Source organism: Dermacentor silvarum, chromosome 10 (assembly GCF_013339745.2).
Source record: "Dermacentor silvarum isolate Dsil-2018 chromosome 10, BIME_Dsil_1.4, whole genome shotgun sequence".
In the NCBI taxonomy this organism is placed as follows: domain Eukaryota; kingdom Metazoa; phylum Arthropoda; class Arachnida; order Ixodida; family Ixodidae; genus Dermacentor; species Dermacentor silvarum.
The window spans coordinates 53,074,732-53,095,978 of NC_051163.1; the positions used below are offsets into that span (position 1 = coordinate 53,074,732).

The 21,247-nt window shown below is 49.9% G+C and overlaps 1 pseudogene; it reads right to left on the minus strand.

The window, feature by feature from the left end:
• Window positions 1-415: 415 nt before the first annotated feature.
• LOC119431534 (putative uncharacterized protein DDB_G0271606) overlaps window positions 416-21,247 on the minus strand; it is a 95,116-nt pseudogene continuing 74,284 nt past the window's right edge.

Genomic DNA, 21,247 nt, shown 5'->3' on the forward strand with positions numbered 1-21,247 from the left:
CCTCCAGCTTATGCTGTGACTGTGCTGCGTGTGCCGCGCAGGCCTGTGACTTTATTTCCTCATCTTTTCTGCACTTTCCCAGTCTCCAGTTCGGAGTATAGTAAATCGGTTTAACCCCTCTGCCACTCATGGTAAAGTTCTGTGCAGCGCTCACAGTTAGGACGAAGGACGAAGCAGAAAATGCACCCAGGACAGGCGCTGACTCCCACTCAACTCGTCATTCACCATCAACTCTTGCCAACTCGCTCAGTTTTCTATCCTAACGCAGTTTATTTTCTCTGCCTGCTGTGTGCGCATCTATACGGTATGTACGCGACCTCTGCTAGCGCTGTGCGTGGCGATACGTGCGCGCGCCGAGCGCGCTCACGCAATTCTCTTGCGACGACGAGCCAACTCTGCCGGAGGTCGACGCCAGCTAGAGGGATCGGTCGCAGATGACGTCATCGATGTCGGAAGCGAGGGCCTGATGGAGAGGGAAAGGGGGAGGGGTCGTCAGTCCTTCGGGAAATCGCGGTAACCTCATAACCACCGCCGCTGAGACAAGGAAGGGTGTCCGTGAAAGACAACTTTCGTTTCTCGGAGCGAGGACATCGTCCTTGGTCATATGCCGTCGTCCGCGCGGTTCAATTAGATGTAAGTGACGTTCCGCGCGCGGCGTTCTTGTCCGGTTTGCTGGCGGGGGCGTGAACGCGTCATATCGACGGCATACATGCAAATACGGCTCGCGTCGGAAGGATCGCGTTAATGTTGTCGCGGGTCTTCACGGCTTGTCGGTCTGGAATGTTTGCCCCGCTCGTTCAATGCCAACTGACGCTGCAAGGAGAAACGTAAGGGCGTGAAGCTTGAGCGGTGTTCGTCGTGGTGTTTGAGAACGCCTTTCTTCGAGAGTCCACTGAACTGGCATCTTGACTGACTCACTGATTGATTGGTTGATTAATGAGTAGTGAGTGAGTGAGAGGTCGGGTGGTGAGTTGGGCGGGTGTGTGTGTGTATGATGGATTGAAAGTTTTGCGTTGTTTGACATACGAACATTGCATACACTTGCAAGGAGTTTCCTACGTTTTAGGCTGATCTGCAGAGTGGAATAATTAGGTTTCATTAGGACCTCAGTGGGGCGGTTCTTTAATCTGCATCCAATATATCATGTTCTTCTTCTATCTGGGGTTTTACGTGTCAAAACCAGTTCTCATTATGAGGCACGCCGTAGTGGAGGGCTCCGGATTAATTCCGACCACCTGGGGTTCTTTAACGTGCATTACAACGCAAGCACACGGGCGTTTTTGCATTTCGCCTCCATCGAAATGCGGCCGCCGCGGCCGGGATTCGATCCCGCGATATCGTGCTCAGCAGCGTAACGCCTTAGCTAACTGAGCTACCGTGGCGGGTAATGTACACAGGCGCTTTTATCTTCGGGACTCCATTGGAATGTAAAATTCGCGCGGCAAACAATGAAGAAAGCGACCTTCGGTTTAATGCGATAGCAATTATATGGACACTCCAGGTGCATTTTTGCCATCGTCGTCTCTGCCGCCGTCGCTGTGACGTTCCGTACAAAGTCCAAGGGCGATAACACCGTCGCCGCGTGCCGTGTATGCTGTATGTGCGAGTGAAAGCGGCGATCGATTGTATGCTGTATGCGCGATTCAGCCGACGATCGCGGCTCAATCTGGCGCGCCCAAGGGAGGAGAGCGGGGAGGAAGCGCGCCGTCTTCTGTCGCGCGCATGCCACCGGGGGAGGGGGGGGGGGGTTACTTCGGCCGCGCGCAGTCGCGCGGGCTTTATCTTGGAAGCGATCTGCTTTGGGGGTACAGTCTAGTCGGACCGACTGCTCTTAGCTCTGCGTGTGGTGTGCTCTCGACGCTCAGTTCACCTTAGCGAGAGGCAGCACGAAGGTCACTTCGCTTGCTGCTGCTGCCGCCGCGCGTCCTGACGCCAGCGTTTTGACAGCGAGTGTCCGCGGTTATTCAGTGTGATATGTGTTCATGTTCGGCTGTGCGCGCGTGACACCATGCTTGTTACTTTAGTTAGTAAGCGAATGTTTACAAGTTTACACGGCCGATAAAGCTACTATCCTTACTTCGTATGGCTATCTGCTAATTTCCTATCGCAATCGAGGCTTCGCCTTTCGGGCGAAACTGCGGCGAAACTGCGGCGAAACTGCGGCGAAACTGCGGCTGTGCTAAGGCAACTCGGGCGCCAACGGCACTCGCGGCGCGACAACGCGCAAAAGCAAGAATTCCGCTGCGTCTTTTCGGCAGTCAAGAATAGCCGAAGAAACAATGTGGGTCAGGAGGATCAAAGCCATCCCTCAAAGTTCACGGAAGTGATTACGCAATGGCCCGATCCTCACTTCTTCTGCTCTCGTTCGCCGCATTCGAGATTCGAGCGAGCTAGCATCTCCCAGGATCAGAAATAGATCGCCACATATAAGACGCGCGTGTGGAATGACGTCATGCGCTGGGAGAATATGATTCCTTTATAATACACACCTATACAGCCGTGTGGAGGAACATGCGAATAAGAGGAGACAGAATTTTGATAAGCTGCGCAAGTCCAGTAGAGAAGCAAGTAGTTCGGGCTGCCTGCTCGGCATTTCGAATGTTTTCATAAAGTTTCCTACCGAAATTGCTGAAGAGAATTCTGCGCTGGAATCCATCAGCTACAACGGTAATGTTGGGTAGTGCATGTATTTGTCTAATCTTCGCGCTAATTGTGCCTTGCTTACTACGCTTTATATTTCTCAGTTTGCAAGCAATCACATTCTTTTTTGTTTTCTAGACGCACGAAGGCGCACAAGAGTAATCATAACGAAACTTTGCGTTATGAAGCATTATTTTGTAGGAAGGGATCGATGTCGGTTGTTACAAAGCCTTTTTGAGACCAGAAGGGTGAACTTTGGGCGTATCCACGTACTAAACCGTAATTTCTAGGCTGGCTCAGCCGCCTTACTTGTAGCTTTCGTAGATAGTATAGCACCAGAGGGGTACCCGTAGTAATTCTTTTGTACGACACTCTACTAGCTGAAGAAGCACCTCCGTCATCCCTAACCCTTTGCCGACGGCATGAACGCATAACTTGCTCAACTATCGACTTTACAGACGACTGCTGCCTACTGGCAACAGACCGGAATAGATTTTTGTTGTTGCCGAGTTTCGGCTTCAAGTAGCAAGTGTCTGGCTAAATACGTCCGGGCAACACTGAATGACAGGCAGCAAGCATCATTTGTTGGATTAGAGCCGGAGTAGAGGACGAGGAAGAAGAAGTTGAGCTGTTTGTTGAACGAAGCCATAGGTGAATGGGGCGAAGAGGCTCGCTTCCAGTGTTCTTCGAAGCGTTGGCCATCTATCGCTGAAAAACGTTCCCGGAAGATATTTTTTATTTAATTAAATATCCTTATTCTCAGTGTACTTTGCACATTTCGGTGAAAAAATAAACGTTAACTTCTAGTGTTTCTTTGCCTCGTCTTAACTAGGACGAGTATAATGACCTGTGTCACCGTGTCCTTCCTGTTAGTGGGACACCTGTCTCTAACGGCGAATGCACGCACGCACGCACGCACGCACGGACAACGATAGAGACTCGCACACGTGCACGAACACACATGCGGAAGCAACCGCGCACTTACAGGCACACGCACAAGCCCACAACGAAGGGTACATAAACGCTCACGAGCGTCTGGATCACCACACTAGACTATTGAAGTAAAGCTAAGACAATGAACGTGGGTGCATGCAGTGAAGATGTTGAATATCACCACCTTATGGCATGCACATTAACTATACGGACACGGGTGCTCGTGGAGTTTAATCGTATAGTGTTATGATAGTTGGCCTACTTTACGCGTTTCTGTCTCATCTCCTATAGTCTGCAAGAATGCTAAGGATCTTGTGCGATTCGATTTCTAACGAATCCCCTGCCATACCCATTATTATTATTATTATTATTATTATTATTATTATTATTATTATTATTATTATTATTATTATTATTATTATTATTATTATTATTATCAGCAGCAGCAGCAGCAGCAGCAGCACCACCACCATGGCACACCAACCACCATGGCACACCAACCAGCAGCAGCAGCAGCAGCAGCAGCAGCAGCAGCAGCAGCAGCAGCAGCAGCTGCTGCTGCTGCTGCTGCTGCTGCTGCTGCTGCTGCTGCTGCTGCTGCTGCTGCTGCTGCTGCTGCTGCTGCTGCTGCTGCTGCTGCTGCTGCTGCTGCTGCTGCTGCTGCTGCTGCTGCTGCTGCTGCTGCTGCTGCTGCTGCTGCTGCTGCTGCTGCTGCTGCTGCTGCTGCTGCTGCTGCTGCTGCTGCTGCTGCTGCTGCTGCTGCTGCTGCTGCTGCTGCTGCTGCTGCTGCTGCTGCTGCTGCTGCTGCTGCTGCTGCTGCTGCTGCTGCTGCTGCTGCTGCTGCTGCTGCTGCTGCTGCTGCTGCTGCTGCTGCTGCTGCTGCTGCTGCTGCTGCTGCTGCTGCTGCTGCTGCTGCTGCTGCTGCTGCTGCTGCTGCTGCTGCTGCTGCTGCTGCTGCTGCTGCTGCTGCTGCTGCTGCTGCTGCTGCTGCTGCTGCTGCTGCTGCTGCTGCTGCTGCTGCTGCTGCTGCTGCTGCTGCTGCTGCTGCTGCTGCTGCTGCTGCTGCTGCTGCTGCTGCTGCTGCTGCTGCTGCTGCTGCTGCTGCTGCTGCTGCTGCTGCTGCTGCTGCTGCTGCTGCTGCTGCTGCTGCTGCTGCTGCTGCTGCTGCTGCTGCTGCTGCTGCTGCTGCTGCTGCTGCTGCTGCTGCTGCTGCTGCTGCTGCTGCTGCTGCTGCTGCTGCTGCTGCTGCTGCTGCTGCTGCTGCTGCTGCTGCTGCTGCTGCTGCTGCTGCTGCTGCTGCTGCTGCTGCTGCTGCTGCTGCTGCTGCTGCTGCTGCTGCTGCTGCTGCTGCTGCTGCTGCTGCTGCTGCTGCTGCTGCTGCTGCTGCTGCTGCTGCTGCTGCTGCTGCTGCTGCTGCTGCTGCTGCTGCTGCTGCTGCTGCTGCTGCTGCTGCTGCTGCTGCTGCTGCTGCTGCTGCTGCTGCTGCTGCTGCTGCTGCTGCTGCTGCTGCTGCTGCTGCTGCTGCTGCTGCTGCTGCTGCTGCTGCTGCTGCTGCTGTGGCTCTGCTGCTGCTGCTGCGTTGCTGCTGCTGTGCTGCTGCCTGCTTGATGCTGTGCTGCTGCTTGCTGAGGATGCTGATGATGGCTGATGATGCTGATGCTGCTGATGCGGCTGCTGAGATGATGCTGCTGCTGCTGCTGCTGCTGATGCTGATGCTGCTGCTGCTGCTGATGTGTGCTGCTGCTTGCCTGATGTGCTGCTGCTGCTGATCGCTGATTGCGCTCTGACTGTGCTGCCTGCTGATGCTGGCTGCTGCTGCGCTGATGCTGATGATGCTGCTGCTGATGCTGCCTGCGGAATGCTGCTGATGTGATGCTGACTGCTGCTGCCTGCTGTGCGCTGCGCTGCTGCTGCGCTGAGCTGCTGCTGCTGCTGCTGCTGGCTGCTGCTGCTGAGCTGCTGTGCTGCTGATGATGATGCTGTGTGCTGCTGTGCTATGCTGACTGCTGCTGCGCTGTGCTGCTGTGCTGCATGCTGCTGCTGCTGCTGCTGCTGCGCTGCTGCTGTGTGGCTGCGTGCGTAGCTCGCCGAGAGAAAAGGGCATACGTCAAGGCTGGCTTCTTTGCAATAAGACGCTGTGCGTGGTGAAGCCCACTTCACCAGTTCTCATTTTTCAATTGGGCAAGACTCGGTAACGCAGTGTTTTCGGAGCACGCCATTTGACATTAGATAGATAGATAGATAGATAGATAGATAGATAGATAGATAGATAGATAGATAGATAGATAGATAGATAGATAGATAGATAGATAGATAGATAGATAGATAGCTAGATAGATAGATAGATAGATAGATAGATAGATAGATAGATAGATAGATAGATAGATAGATAGATAGATAGATAGATAGATAGATAGATAGATAGATAGATAGATAGATAGATTACACGAGGCCATGGCCCCATTGAGCTATCCTCCGACGAACGTCCCCTAAATTGGCTGCACCAATAAAAGAAAGATTAATTGCGGGAAAGCTGAACCGAGGCCATCGAAGGAGCCTGCAATCAGGTCACCCCGCACTGGTCCTTTTACCTCCAGTGTATAGAGGAGGCGAGCGGGCACTAAAATGGGGGCGGGGGGGGCCACAGCCAGACAGGAGGACACGTGACAGAGAGTGCAATCAGGACGTGTCAACTGATCAACGGCGTCGGGGACGCTATATAATGCTTTGACGGCGGCCACATCTGTCCTCGTTCATTGCCGCCACGCGAGCCCAGGGTCGGGCCTACGGCGCTCGCCGGCGGCTCCATTTCCGGCGGGCGCGCGGCGGCGTCCTCCCCCCAAGTCGACCGGCCAGCCATCCGTATTAATTAGCGCGGCCTTTATCGGCCTCGGACCCGGAGCATCTCACCGGGGACGGCGGGAGCGGAACCAGAGCCCGGTGGTGCGTCTCCCAGTACTACTAGTATACCCTGTCCTTACAGAAATCATTACTGAGGTACCGTTGTATCAAACAAACAGCAAGCTAGGCGAGTTTGCAGGTTAAAAATCTTCGAAAACGAACAGCACAGAACAGACGCCGAACTGCGACGGACGCTGTTGGTCGTCTGTTTCGCGATGCTCGTTTTTGAAGATGCTACTGTTGTGTTACTGTTCATTTGCTGATTCCTTCAATAGAATGTCTGTTGAGATGCAATTGAATCATCATCATCAGCCTATCTTTATATTCACTGCAGGACGAAGGCATCTCCCTGCGATCTCCAATTACCTCTGTCGTGCGCTAGCTGATTCCAACTTGCGCCTGCAATTTTCCTAATTTCATCACCCCACCTGATTTTCTGTCGTCCTCGACTACACTTCCCTTCTCTTTGTACCCATTCTGTAACTCTAATGGTCCACCGGTTATCCATCCTGCGGATTACATGGCTTGCGGGCCCAGCTCCATTTCTTTCTCTTAATGCCAATTACAAATTAATGCCAAGCAAATGGGCTCTGCCCATTTGCTCTCTGAACTACACCGCTCTCTTCCTGTCTCTTATTGTTAGGCCTAACATTTTTCGTTCCATCGCTCTTTGTGCGGTCCTTAACGTTTTCTTGAGCTTCCTTGTTAACCTCCAAGTTTACGTAACCTTACGTCGGATACGCATTCACGGACAAGGTTTCCTTTAATTGAATTCTGGGGTTTTTTTTGTACCAAAACACCGATTTGATTACGAGGCATGCCGTAGTGGGGGACACCAGATTAATTTTGACCACCAGGGGATCTTTAACGTGCCCCCAATGCACGGGACACGGGCGTTGTTGCATTTTAACCCCCCATCGAAATGCGGCCGGCGCGGCCGGGATTCGATCTCGTGACCTTGTGCTTAGTAGCGCAACACAATAGCCGCTAAGCCACCGCGGCGGGTCACTGAAACATTAGTTGGCCGCGCGAAATGTATTGCCAGATAGCAGTCGGGCTCCTTCCTGTTCGGACTGTCTAAGGTACATTATTTGAAACTTCTACATAGATAGGAGTAAAACCATTGGTCGTTCCCTGCAGGTCGCTGAGTAGTTCGTTTGACATTTGATGATGATGATGTTGTTGATGTGGCAAATGCAGAACACGTGCTCGGATTTCGGTACTGGTTTTGAATGGAAAGACGGCAGTCGTTGAAGCACGCGCACACACACACATACACACGCACATACGTACGTTAAGTACACACATGCATATATATATTGATTTGAAAACATATACATTTGACAGGACAAGGAAAGCGAGTACACACACACATACATACATACATACATACATACATACATACATACATACATACATACATACATACATACATACATACATACATACATACATACATACATACATACATACATACATACATACATACATACATACACGCACACACACTCACACACACATGTGATTGACTGAAGGAAGAATGGAAGCATCGCCAGTCAGACAGACACTAGCAACTCAGTACTATTACGAGCCGAAAGACACTCTTGCAGGCTTGCTCTTCAATTCTTTTACAAGGCCATCTTTCTGCGCATAATGTTGCGTCGGTAGTGGTCGCGCTTCTTACTAAGTGGTTCGTTGTGATAAAAGTAAAGCTCAGCCCTTGAGGGAGCACGGCTCAGCGCCAGTAACGCGCTTCTTCTCGTCTGTCTGTTCTCTCTTTCTCTCTCTCCCATCTGCGCGTGCGCGCGCACGGGTTCCGCGCCCGATGCCCCGTGACTCATCTCAGTTCGCGTCTTCCTTTTCTCAATTAACCGTGGCGAAAGCTTCCACTTGCGGCGTCCCACTCTTCGAGGAACCAAATGCCTCCGGAATCCCGCCCTGGCGTCTCGCGCAGGATTCAACGAACTCGTGGGTCAGACACTCCGGTTACAGGGTGTCGGCCACCGGTCACAGGTATCCCCAGCGTTCGAGGAAGCGGCAAGAAGAACGACCTCTCCCTGCGCTCGAATTGTACGGGAACGTACACGTTGTCTAAAGAAGAACCGATACCGGATCATCGTGGTATTCCAGTCTTTCCCGCGTTTGCTCTCGAGCTAATTTCCAGGCCGCTGTTGTAAGGCTTTGTGTGGCCGCCGCGGCCGGGATTCGATCCCGCGACCTCGTGCTTAGCAGCTCAACACCATAGCCGCTAAGCCACCGCAGCGGGTCTGGCTAAGCTGGTGACGGCGTAGTCACTTTTGCAACCAGCGCGTACGAGCACAGTTCGTTTCTCGTGTGACGTGAAAATCGTAGCCATTGCTCTCGTCATGAAATCATACGCGCAATACGATGATGATGATTTTCAAGATTTTCATCAGCTGCACGCACCCACTACGGTAGATAGGCCGAGAATCGGGCGTCAGGAGGTACCGTAAGAAAAATAATTACTGACGCAAAAAATGATAAAAGAAATAGCGGGAACACAAGAATAGTACGCGGCTAAGCAGTCAGTCCAAGTGAAACAAAATTATGAAAGGTGTATTAACAAAGGAGAGTTGAAAGACTGCGTTAATAAAGCATTTAGACAGGCCCCGACACGGGAAGCTTTTACACTTAGTCAACCATTTCAACACCGACTGGTACTGCCCTTTATTTAGACAAACGTGCAATATACAGGGAAACGAGGGATTACGAAGGAAATCTTGCAGGTTTCTTGCAATACGTTCTTTGTAAGTCAGCGCAATGTTTGCGTCATCTCCTACCCATCTCGTCTTTCTGCGCTTTGTATACGATCCAATTAATCGCTAACACTTGCGCGCCTATGTGGGCGCTCAGCGACAGGATGGGAAATACGCGGCCGCACAAACACGTCTGGGCCGTGCACGTAGACAAATACGTGGAGAAGAACAGTGGTCTGGCTTCTTTCCGCCAGACTTTCGTCCGTTCCGACAGTTTCGTCACGGGGTTCTCATATTTGCTCTGCATACTAGGTGTATACCGACGGAGAAGGAAGGGAAAGGGGGACGGTAGAGGTTGAGGGGGTTTCGGATAGGCCAGTCGTCAGCGGCGGCGTCTGTGGGTTTGTGTTGCGTGCCGCCTTTCTTTTGTTTTCGTTTTTTGTTTTGTTTTTCGCCCACGGTCCTGTTACGGTTCGCCCTTGCCTGCTGCAGCCGTGGCGACGGCTCGCGGACTTGTTACCGGAGGAGACATGGGAGGCAGGGGGGGGGGGGGGGGGGGGAGAACGCGGACCAAGGTCGACGCATTGCGTGGGACGGCGGTGGCGTCGACGGGCGTTCCTCGGCCGAGAACCACGAGTTGACGGGCGCCGGTCGCACGCTTTCCGTGAGAGCCGAGCTTTCGAACGCAAAACACTTCACGTACTTGCGGGTTCGCTTTCTGTAATCGAGGAGAGGTGTTCGACGAAAGTTGATACGCTCCTGCGCGTCATGTGTCGGCGAAGAAGGAGAGTCATTGGTCGAGAGTCGTCGGACACGGGGTACACTTAAAAAAAAGAAAAAAAAAGAAAAGAAGCACTTACGTGTCTCGGTGCTTACGTACTTTCTGTTTTTGATTGTATTATGAAAGAGCTGAGGGTTGGGCGAAAGTCAGCCTGCTATGAAAGACCGCAAGCACAAAGAGCTTCCTTTTTGTATCGCGTCCGCTGAAGTGTCGTGCGTCAGCATGGAGACGTTGAATTCGCGAGAAACGCTCGAGCTTGTCTTCGTGGTGGCCTTGTTTGGTCGAGGGTTCGGTGTAAGTTGGCCGAAGCGTAGTGTGTCCATCGCGAGAGTCACAGAGTGAACCGTTGATTTATCGCCGAACACTCGTATATACGACTGGGTGCGCGCACGTTTGCCGTTTTAGTCATCGGTTTGACGAAAGTTGATATGTTCGGGCGCGTCATGTCTCGACGAAGGAGTCATTGATCGAGTGTCGTTGGACTGAGGAGCTTAGACATTTACGAGTGTGTGATCTTTTCTTCTTTCTAGTCGGTCTTTATCAAGGAATTGAATATTCGACGAAATATATACCTCTAGAGAGATTCCCCCCCCCCCCCTCCAAAAAAAAAAACGAAAAAAAAAAGAATTTTTTGAGCTATATCAGATGTAGTGTCATGCGTCAGCCTGGTGTAGCCGAATTCACACGAAACGCTTGAGCGTGCCATGGGGCATGTCTTGTTTGGGGAAGGGTTTGGTTTGAATTGAGCGAAGTATGCAATGTATGCTCGTCGTGTGAGTCACAGAGTGCGCCTTTGACTTATCGCTCAACACTTGCGTGTCTGTGTCTAATCATGTTTACTTTCTGTATAGTTAGTGTTTTGACGAAAGTAAGGCGCGACGTGTCTGCAATGTCAATTCATTGGTCGAGTCGTTGACTGGAAGCGTGACTCTAACATATGTACGTACGTTTACTCTTGTGTCAATGGGTTCGTTGAAAGTTGGTCTTGGTCAAGGGTCGTGTATCCGTCGTGAAAGTAATTGAGTGGGTGTCGATTTGACGTTTGAAAACACTTGTATGCCTGCTTTTGATGACACATGTTTTTTTTTTTTTTTTGTCCCCTAGGGTGGAGTCGACGAAAGTTGGTATAGTCAGGCATCATGTGTCAACGAAGGAGTCATTGGCAGTGTGGTTTACAGGCGCTACACGTTTGCATGTCTCATGGATAATAGCTGAGAATTCGAAGAAAGTTCGATCTCCGACCTTGGGAGACAAGAAAAATCACTTTATTTTTGTTGGAAGCCCGATAGGCGCGTCACAACAACTTGCTTGGCTTCGCTGTTTATCAACGGGTCGCTGAATGTCTCGCTCGGTCGGGCACGCATCGTGCGTCCTGTCTTGTGGGCGTTACAAAGTGACAGACTCGACGCTTAATACTCGTATACATTTTGAACGCTTCTTTACTTGGCATTTAGTGTCTGGGCTAAGGTCAGGTGCGGTCAGATGTCGCCTGTCAACGAATGAGCCATTAGCCCAGTCACCGACCTTCTGCGACGCCCTTGCGCACCCGTCTGCGCATGACAACTTTTCGTTGGAGGGAACCGATGGAGGCCATCGAATTTACTGCGAAAGTCTGCGTTGTGTCTGCGTTTTCTTTACCTCTGTCTATGTTATTTTGCGCTGCCTAAGTCAATGAGGAATTACTTGAGAATCACTTGTTTACATATTTCCAAAGGTATTTTCTGCCAAGGTGCGGTGAAAAGTTGCTCCGATCACGTGTCGACGAAGGTGTCAAATAGACTGAGGATGATTATGATGAGAAAACACTTGCGTGTCTATGTAGGCGTGACGGCGGCGTGGTGGAAGATCCGATTAAACGTTGGCTTGGCGATAAAATGGCCAGCTTCGCCCGAAGCACTGATGGTTATATCAAGGTATAGCCTCGCGCTCGAGCTCATCTGGATGTGTTGTAATGGTACGCGGGGCCGACACGTTCGTGCGAGGCAACTACTGCTGCGTACAAGGAACAGCACCTGGCAGCTACCAGGCGTCTCACAACGCTGGCATGATGAGCAGCACCGCCAGGGGGTGTTGAAGGCGTGGCACCTCGGTACAAGGTAGATAGCGAAGTTTTGAGGAAGATAAAAAAAGATCGAGGAGATGTATACTAAAAAAAGTCGTAGTTTCGCCCGAAAGGCGAAGCATCGATTGCGATAGCAAATTAGCAGAGAGCTGTACGAAGCAAGGATAGTAGCTTATAATGGGCGGTATAAACTTGTAAACATTCGCTATACTAACTAAATAGACAAGCACGGTGTCACGTGCGCACAGGTAACCACGAACACATCTCACTCGATGACCGCGGAAACTCGCAGTGAAAAGGCCGGAGTGAGAAAGCGTGCCAGCAGCAGCAGGCAAATTGACATTCGCGCTGTCTCTCGTCTCGCTTCAACGCGAACTAAACGTGGAAAGCACAGCGCATACGAAGCTGCCGGCACTAGGCGCATGCACTTAGTGCATGCGCCTAGTGCCGCTTTGAAGATGAGGCCTGCGCGGGCCCGCACTTCGCCCACATCGCAGATCGCTTTCAAGATACGGCGCCCGCACGACCGCGCTGTGAGTAGCAGCCGACGGGTCAGAACGCACCCTCCCTCTCCGTCGCCTCGCCCCCTTGCCTCGCGCGCGAGAGAAGACCGCGCGCTTCTGGCTTGCCTTCCTCCCTCTTGTGCGCTACATTGCGCCGCGATTGCCGGCTCGCCCTCGTACGCTTTCACTCGCGCACACAGCGCACGCCGCGCGGCGACGATTTCATCGCCGTTGGACTTTATAGGGAAGCTCACAGCAACGGCGACGACGACGGCAAAAATGCGCTTGGAGTGTCCATATAATTGCTATCGCAATAAAATGGTACAATGAAAAGCCATGTATAGCTTACCAGATTAACTCGAGCAGGCTGGGTGACTATTTGTTACCGGCCCGTTTCAAAGGAGATGCTAATAAGTCATCATGATCATCATCTAGATGGCGCGCAGGATGATACCGACGCAAACCTGCCGATGTTTAAGGGTTGAAGAGATTCGGCTTGACGTTTACTGTATGTGCCTGACAAACCATGTGTACGCAAACAGATGCTAAGTAGGAATGCTATAGTGCGCATGCGCACAGCGTCCATACCAGCAGCGGAAGGCGGGACGCTGCTCTGGCTCCGCTACCGAGCCGATTAAGCGGAAAGTGAACGGCGTTCACTTGGCTTAGTTGTTCTCGAAGCCAAACGCACTGCGCATCCCTCGCGTCATTGGAGACCTTCTGAACCTTCGCGCCAGAGTCGCGCATGCGCAGTTGATAGCGTGACATCACGCCGACAGCGGTGGTGTTAAACACGCCTCGAGTGTCCGTGTAACTGCTAAATTGCAAGAATTGACAGTCACTCAAGTATTCTTACGTGATTTGAATGCGAGGCCATTAGGACTTGTCTAAGTTGTCCACCTTGCTCTAATTTGTACCAACCTTAAACCACCTTAATTCGCATTAATCCACTTTAATTCACCTTAACCCAATTTTGGGAGTGGGCCACGGCGTCCATCCGACGCCGTGGCTGTTCACCGTGGAATTTCGTAGTGCGAGCCGCAGCAGGTCCAGCGCCGGCAAAGATACATCATCAGTTGGTCATGTGGGTTTTGGTACCATCCGATGATAACAACGGATGCCGCATTTTTCGCTTCATGGGACATATAATGCTTTCACGTAAATAAATGTTTTAGACCTTCTGCTATACATTTCCCATTCACGGAATGCCGGAACACGGTATAGGAGCAATGATAGCGACAGCTCGCAGTACTTCGTTCGACCACAATTTGTTAGAAGTAACATCAAAAATATGGCGGCGCGTGCGGGCTCGCACCGCGCGATCTCGGAGGCCATGCATTAGGAAAGTTGCTGTGTTCCATGGGTGTCCCCGCCGAAAGAAATTAATCAATATACGTTAGTGATTTCTTCACCCGACGCCTTTCAGCATTTGAGTAGAACACGTCGTCGCAATTGTAATTTTGCGTGCTGTAGTTCAATACAACGCCACGTCATGGCTGCACCGGTGCTCTGCGCCTTCACTCTCTTGTTTGTCGTGCGCAGACGTCGCTCGCAGAGTTGTTTGCTTAGGATGGAAAGACTTTCGTACCTGAGCATAACCCGAGGGTGACCCTTTGATGAAAGGACCTCCAAGCCTAATGACGTAGAGACAGTATATATGAGTCGCCCAAAACGGAGTCGTCGATAGAGTCGTCGACTTGGCTTAAGACCGACGCGTGTTGGCACGCGACCGTTCTTGCTTCCTGGCAGAGATTTAGACGAAGCGAAAGTCTAAATACGCGGGAAGTGCGAATCTCTGAGGCTGGAAGTCGAACAGTTCATTGCGTGGTGCCCAGCAGGACCGCTCGTACTTTCTGGTGGCATGACGCAGAAGCACGATGGACAAAATCAGCAGACTTCATTCTTGTGACTCTTAACTCACATTCTTGCGTCAGCACTTGATCGCTCGTCGTATAGAGAGAATATCCCTCGACCTAATTTCCATTGGCCATTTGCGGATACGTGCCCACACAAGTTCGGTTTCAACATCGACCGTTGTCATTAAACACCTCTTCTGGACAATACCCTGGCCTCAAACAGATCCGCCGACGGTATATCTGCTAACAGACCTTATCTTACTAAACCACACTGTATTTGCAATTCTTGGCTCCATGGATATTATCACTAAGCTTACTGACGCATATCAGTCAAAATCGTCCTGGATTTGCACGTTTAAACAATTGTGCCGTTGGTCAAAGTTCCAAAACAAAAAAAAAGAAGAAATAAAACTATTCCGTGCGTCGTTTTGATCACAGAACATAGTATTATAGCATGCTAGGAAAAAAAAGAAGAAAAAAAGAATCAAATCAGCGTGAATTGGATTTAGTCTCCTTAACATGTGAAAACTTTTCTTAATATAGGATGAGCGTTCAAGTTGTTTCCACGGAAGCAGTGGCCTATGGAAAATGTGCACCGCCACACATAATCCGTACGCAACGACACTAATTACAGGTATGGAAAACCATATAAATTATGCTTTTCGAAGTCACCTGCTAATTACCGGTTGGATCGTATATCGTGACAGAAAGCGAAATAAAGAAAACAAGCGACCAGATCAGGACAGCTTTCCGACACGGCTACTTCGCTTCAGAGCGTATCTTTACTGCTTATTGTTACCTGAATACATGTAAGAAAAATGCGTTCAGCGAAAATTCGACTCTCGACACCCCGTGAGAGCTTAAATAAAGACGGCATGCTTTACGCCATGGAAAAGCACCTCGCTTAAGCACAGTCCTCTTATTGTACCCTATCTGACTTTGAACCCGGCATGGTTTATACGCCATCTGGAAGCAACGCGTCCTTAAGAAATGTCCCCTTATTGTACGCTGGTTTATTATGGTAACCCCGGTTCAATGAATCCATTCCACGTACAGTTATTTCGTAATATACACCCGCCATTGCATCAACCGCTTCTGTGTTGGCGTCTCATTAATACGCCTGGCTCGCCTTTCTTGCGTTAGCGTTATATATCGCTGTGGCGCTACGCGCTATAAACCTTAATTTATGGAACACCTATACGAAACCGCTGCCCGGCTTTGCCGCCAAGGTGGTGGTAAAGCCCGGCAGCCAAGGCGTTCCGTGGTGTATCAGAGCTTTAGTTTTTGTTGATTTTCTCAGCTCAGTTCTTATCTGTAATGCATGGCTTTCGGTGTAGAGGTAGAGAGTACCTCGGCTGCTCCACCTCTATGTGCTATACAGCAAAAGAGATGGAAAATAATTACAATAATAAACCAAATAAAACAGATAAGTAATTAAACGGACAACGAGACTAATAAAATACGTATATAACAACGCCGCAACGGAGAGTTCACTTGACGTCTATCCATGCGGCTAACCGAATGATAGATACACGTTCTAGTTCTCCACGTACAGTAAATGGATGGTATAGGTTGAAACAGGTATGCCTCGTTGTGCATAGCATAAGTGCGGCACATTACGCGTAACTGTACAGGACTACTTCTTTCACTAACGCCTACCTACGTGTCCACTAAAATCTCGTTTAACACTACGTTCATATTTTGCTGCAGATGACTTGCTTACCACAGTCCTCGTAATATTGGTCGTGTTCGGTCGCTGCTTAGAGCTATAATCCCATCTTCCCGATTCCGTGCTGATAGTAAGTCATTACCGTGGAAGAGTCGTCTTGAAAGTTGCCAAAATCATTACTCCGTTCAGTCCTGTCGTTTCAGCCTGTATAATTCCAAATAGTGCCGCCATGCTACATGATATAGTCAAGTACTTCTTTTATTGCGATAGCAAATATATGGACACTCCAAAGCAGATTTCTGCCGTCGCCGTCGCCGTCGCCGTGAGGTTCCGTATGACGTCAATGGAGATGAAATCGTCGCCGCGCGCCGCCGAACGCTGTATGTGCGAGTGAAAGGGCGCGAGGGACGCGCGCTTTCACGGGGAGTGAACGCACGGCGAACAAACGCGCGTTCTGTGCCGTGCTCCCTTAAGGGCTGCAGAAGTAGGCGTCTCTTTCCTCCTTTACAATCACCATATATGTAGAGCAAACGCGCCTTCTTCTGACGCACGAAAGGCCGTGGGGGGGAGGGAATGGAGGCGACGTTTAGCTGCGGCACCAAGTGCCTATTTATATCAGAGGCTCCGGCAACAGTCACCAACACAGCAACCATTTTTAGCGAACGCGGGCAAAACGCCGACGGCGTCGACAACAGTTCTGCGTGTTGCCGGTGCTGCTGCATGTCCAAGTTTATACAGCTGATAAAGCTACTATCATTACTCCGTATAGCTCTCTACAAATTTGCTATCGCAATTGATGCTTCGCCTTTCAGGTGAAACTGCGACAACTTTTTTATGCGCTTTGCTATCAAATCAACATTTCGACATGAACAGCCACTGATCACGGGTCCTGCGTGGACTTTATACCTGATATCTACGTATGTATTTGCAACTTTATGTCATGCTTTTCGTATGCAGGGTTTCGTTTCTTATACGAAATTTAGATTACTTTGTCTGGAAATAGTGTTCTCTTGCTTGGAGTCTTTATTGCAGTGGCAATTATACGGACGCTTAAGGCGCATTCATGTCGTCGGCGTCGCCGTTGTCGTAATGTACCGCGGACGCCACATGCGCGGTTCGAGTGTCCATGTTACGAGCGTCTCTAGGGACGTGCAGTGCGTTTGGCTGTAAAAAAGAAGAAAGAAAAAAAAGGGACGAAGCGAATGTGCACTTAACGTCAACGCTACGCTCAATATCAGAGGTTCATCATCATTATCATCATCTCGGTGGCGCAGCGAGAGCAGAGTTCTGCCTTCCGCTTCTTGCATGAGCGTTTTGCGCACGCGCACAGATAGGTTTAGCTTGTCCGGTATTCGGGTAAACGCAGGCGGACCGGGCGTTGGGGCGGAGGCGTAAACCTGAGCGGCCTGTATGGTGCTGTCACCTGGTGGCGCAGAGATCAAACAGACAAAAAACACCAGCAGCGAAGTAGAATACACTTGGTTACTGCTATATTAGCTGTTTTTTTTTTTTTGTCTGCGTGATCTCTGCGCCAACAGGTGACAGCACCATACAGGGCGCTGACGTTTACGCCTGCGCCCCAAAGCCCAGTCCGTCTGCGTTTACCCGATTACCAGACAAGCTAAACCTCTCTCTACACCAGGGTTGTGCACGTTCCTCCAAAACAGGAACGAGAGCTCGTTCCTCGTTCTTTGCCAATCTTGAAACGAGTTCCCGTTACAATTTCCTTTAATGCGAAAGGAACACGTTCCAGTTATTCTTCGAACATTGGAATGCATCGTTACATTAACGTTACATTTTATTTTTTTAATTAAAATATAGTGTCAGATGATCCTGAGGCGAAATAAAGTTAGCAATTTAAAACTTACATCGAACTACGTAAATTATACGAATTTGGGACATCGCCGGCAGCAGATTACCTGGAGATAAAAAGAATCCAAGGAAACGCTCCTAGACGAATTTTTTTTTTTTCAGAGAGCACCGGACGTATACTCCAGATATGTCTAAAGTCCCTTGTTCGAACTCAGCAAGTGTTGAATCTCGATGTTGGTGTCCGACAGACGAACCCGTGTTTTCGTCAGCACTTCGTTGGCAATTTGGAAGAGCAATTCCACCGAAGCGCTTGAGAGTATTGTCTTGTTGTACTTGAGGAAAAGTTGGTTCAGTCCCTCGAAGTTCTTATCCTGCGCCAGCGGGTAGTCGACTAGTACCTGCAGGTACCACGACAGCTCATCCTGTTCCTCGGCTGGAAGGCTTTGGTGCCCGAACGAGAAGATATCTTCGGGCGCGGACGAGAAGGCAACATCTGCGCTGGCTGGTTTGGTCACCGCAGCCAGCTCTGTGTTTATGTAGATGTCAACGGGAGGGAGCGTCACGTGACAATCTTGAAGCCTAGTCATAAAAAATATAAGGGAGAACTCACGAAAAAAATGGACCATAGTCACGTGACAGGAAGCGGTAGTTCATTGCGCTTCACGCAGTCGCCCATCCGCCCTGCATGATGTGCTACGTACGTGGCATGCGTCTGTTCAATAGATCGTTTTAGAATAGGGTCCGCAAAAGTTTGGGGGACCAAAGAGCTTTGCGGGTGTTAGCGTTGGGGCATGCAAGAGTGATGAGTTATAGAATAGGGCTTTGCGTTTGCGAATAGCGTCTTGCGCTTGCAGCGCCACTACGGTGTCAAAGAAAAACTATTCTAAATATTAAAATAAACTATACCATTTCATGATAGGAAGAGTAATTTTGACTTTCGTGGTTTTGCGTTTAATTGCAATTAAGATGTTATTCTGTTAGCAGCAATCGATTTATTGCGCCTAATTTTGAGTAACCAACTTGACGTGCCTTCACCAGCCAAGCTAATTCACGTTAGGCCTACGAGCCATGAAATCGACAATCGAATTCAGAATCAGCGGCGTCTAATGAATCAATTTTTATTACACACGTTATTTCAGAGAAAGCGACAACCGCAGTCACTTCTCCTAGCTTACGAACTTCACGCGTTACCACGAATCAAGCCGAGTTTGGTACTCGGAGAGCCGCCGCTTCGATGGGTGCCGCCATGTTTGTTGACGCAAAACTTTTGCGGTTGCTTTTGGGGCTCCCGCTAAATCGGCGAAATAGCGTGCCCAACGCAAAACTCAAACGCAGTTAGCGTCTTGCGCATGCGCAGTGGTGTCGACGCTGTTTCTTTGGGGCCCCAAACGTTTTGGGGCCCCAAACGTTTTGGGCCCCCTATTCTAAAACTCTCTAATGCCGTGGAACGTTTACAAAATGAACGCCGTTCCCTCTGCCGTTCCTTCGTAAACCTAACGATTTACCGTTACAGTTCCACCGACCCTTAATGGAACGGCAGCGTTCCTCCGTTCCTCCCAAAAAGAGCTAGTTCCAGGAAGGCCGTTCCGTACAACTCTGCTCTACACTAGCGTTCCACGCTGAGCTGCTGTGTGTATGCGATGGTCTGAGCGGAACGGGCAGTTAATTACCGAACCAACGTTATCTAATAGTTTGCCGGGCGCTGACTAACTGTACCGGCGGTTTCCTGCCGATCTCGCTTATCTCGGGCATCATCGCGGTGCGTAGGGAGCCTACATGCAATCCTAGCGGTGCGACGCCTGTAACGCCTCCTGGCGGCGCTCATCACGGCAGCATTCTTAGACGCCTGGTAGCTGCCGCGGTGCTGTTCCTTCTGGTCAGCACGAGTTGCCTCGTGTGCTGAGTCGCGCCAACGGGTCGCACCCGCACATAGCTATAGAATACCATCTGTGGAGTCCAAGCACGACACTCAATGTTTCGCGCTCCTCGGCAGAAACTGCCAAATTGTTTTGTTTGTTTTCAGCGACGATTTCGGAACAAGCGGGCTTTTTCAGAAGCCGCAGTTTCCGTACTGTCACAGTTAATAAACAAGCGAAGCATTTCATACCTTAAAGCGAAAGCTATCGGTGGCGTCGGCCAACCAGAAAACAGAACCAAATAGAAACGCTACCTTAATTGTGCGCCCCTGATCGCTCTTTCGCGCTACGCTGACCGAATGGACGCTTAATCACGGAAGAATTAGTACCGCACAACGGATGATCCCCTCCCTACTCCTCCTCCCCTTCTCTGAAACAAACAGCCTGTTCTCGTTTCCAAAATGTTGCAGAGAAGAACACCTTTCCTCTTCACAGTAACTCTCACTTTGATCGGCTGGCATGAGCCCTTGTATTCTCCGTACTGCACTGAATCAGTGAGACCCACCTAGTTTTTTGCCGTCCTCGACTGCGCTTTCCTTCTCTTGGTATCTATTCTGTTCGTCCACCGGTTATCCATCCTACGCATTACATGGCCTGCCCAGCTCCATTTTTTCCTCCTAATGTCAACTATAATATCGGATATCCCCGTTTGCTCTCTGATTCACACCGCTCTCTTCCTGTCTCTTAACGTTAGGCGTAACACTTTATCGTTCCATCGCTCTTTGTGTGGTTCTTAACTTGTTCTCGAGCTTCTTTGTTAACCTACAAGTTTCGGCCCAAATCTTAGCACCGATAGAATGCAATGATTGTACACCTTTCTTTTTCATTACATTGGTAAGCCCCCAGTCAGGATTTGGCAATGCCTGCCGTATGCACTCCAGCCCAATTTTATTCCTCTATAAATTTCTTTCTCATGATCAGGGTCCCCTGTGAGTACTTGACTTAGATAAACATACTCCTTTACAGACTCTAGAGGCTGACTGGTGATCCTGAATTCTTGTTCCTTTGCCAGGCTATTGAACATTGTGTTTGACCTTTGCATATTAATCTTCAACCCCACTCTTACACTTTGTCGGTTAAGGTCCTCAATCATTTGCTATAATTTGTCGCCATTGTTGCTGAATAAGACATTGTCATCTGCAAACCGAAGGTTGCTGAGATATTCGTCGTTGATCCTCACTCCTAAGCCTTCCAAGTTCACAGTCTAAGAGCATGAATACTTCTAACCATGCAGTGAATAAAATTGGAGAGATTGTGTCTCCTAACCTGACCCCTTTCTTGACAGGTAACTTTCTACTTTTCTTGTGGAAAACCAAGGTTTATGTGCAATCCGTGTAGATATTTGCCAAGATATTCACGTATGCCTCCTGTACTACTTGATTACGCAATGCCTCTATGACTGCTTGTATCTCTACTGAATCAAATGCTTTTTCATAATGTATGAAAGCCATATAGAG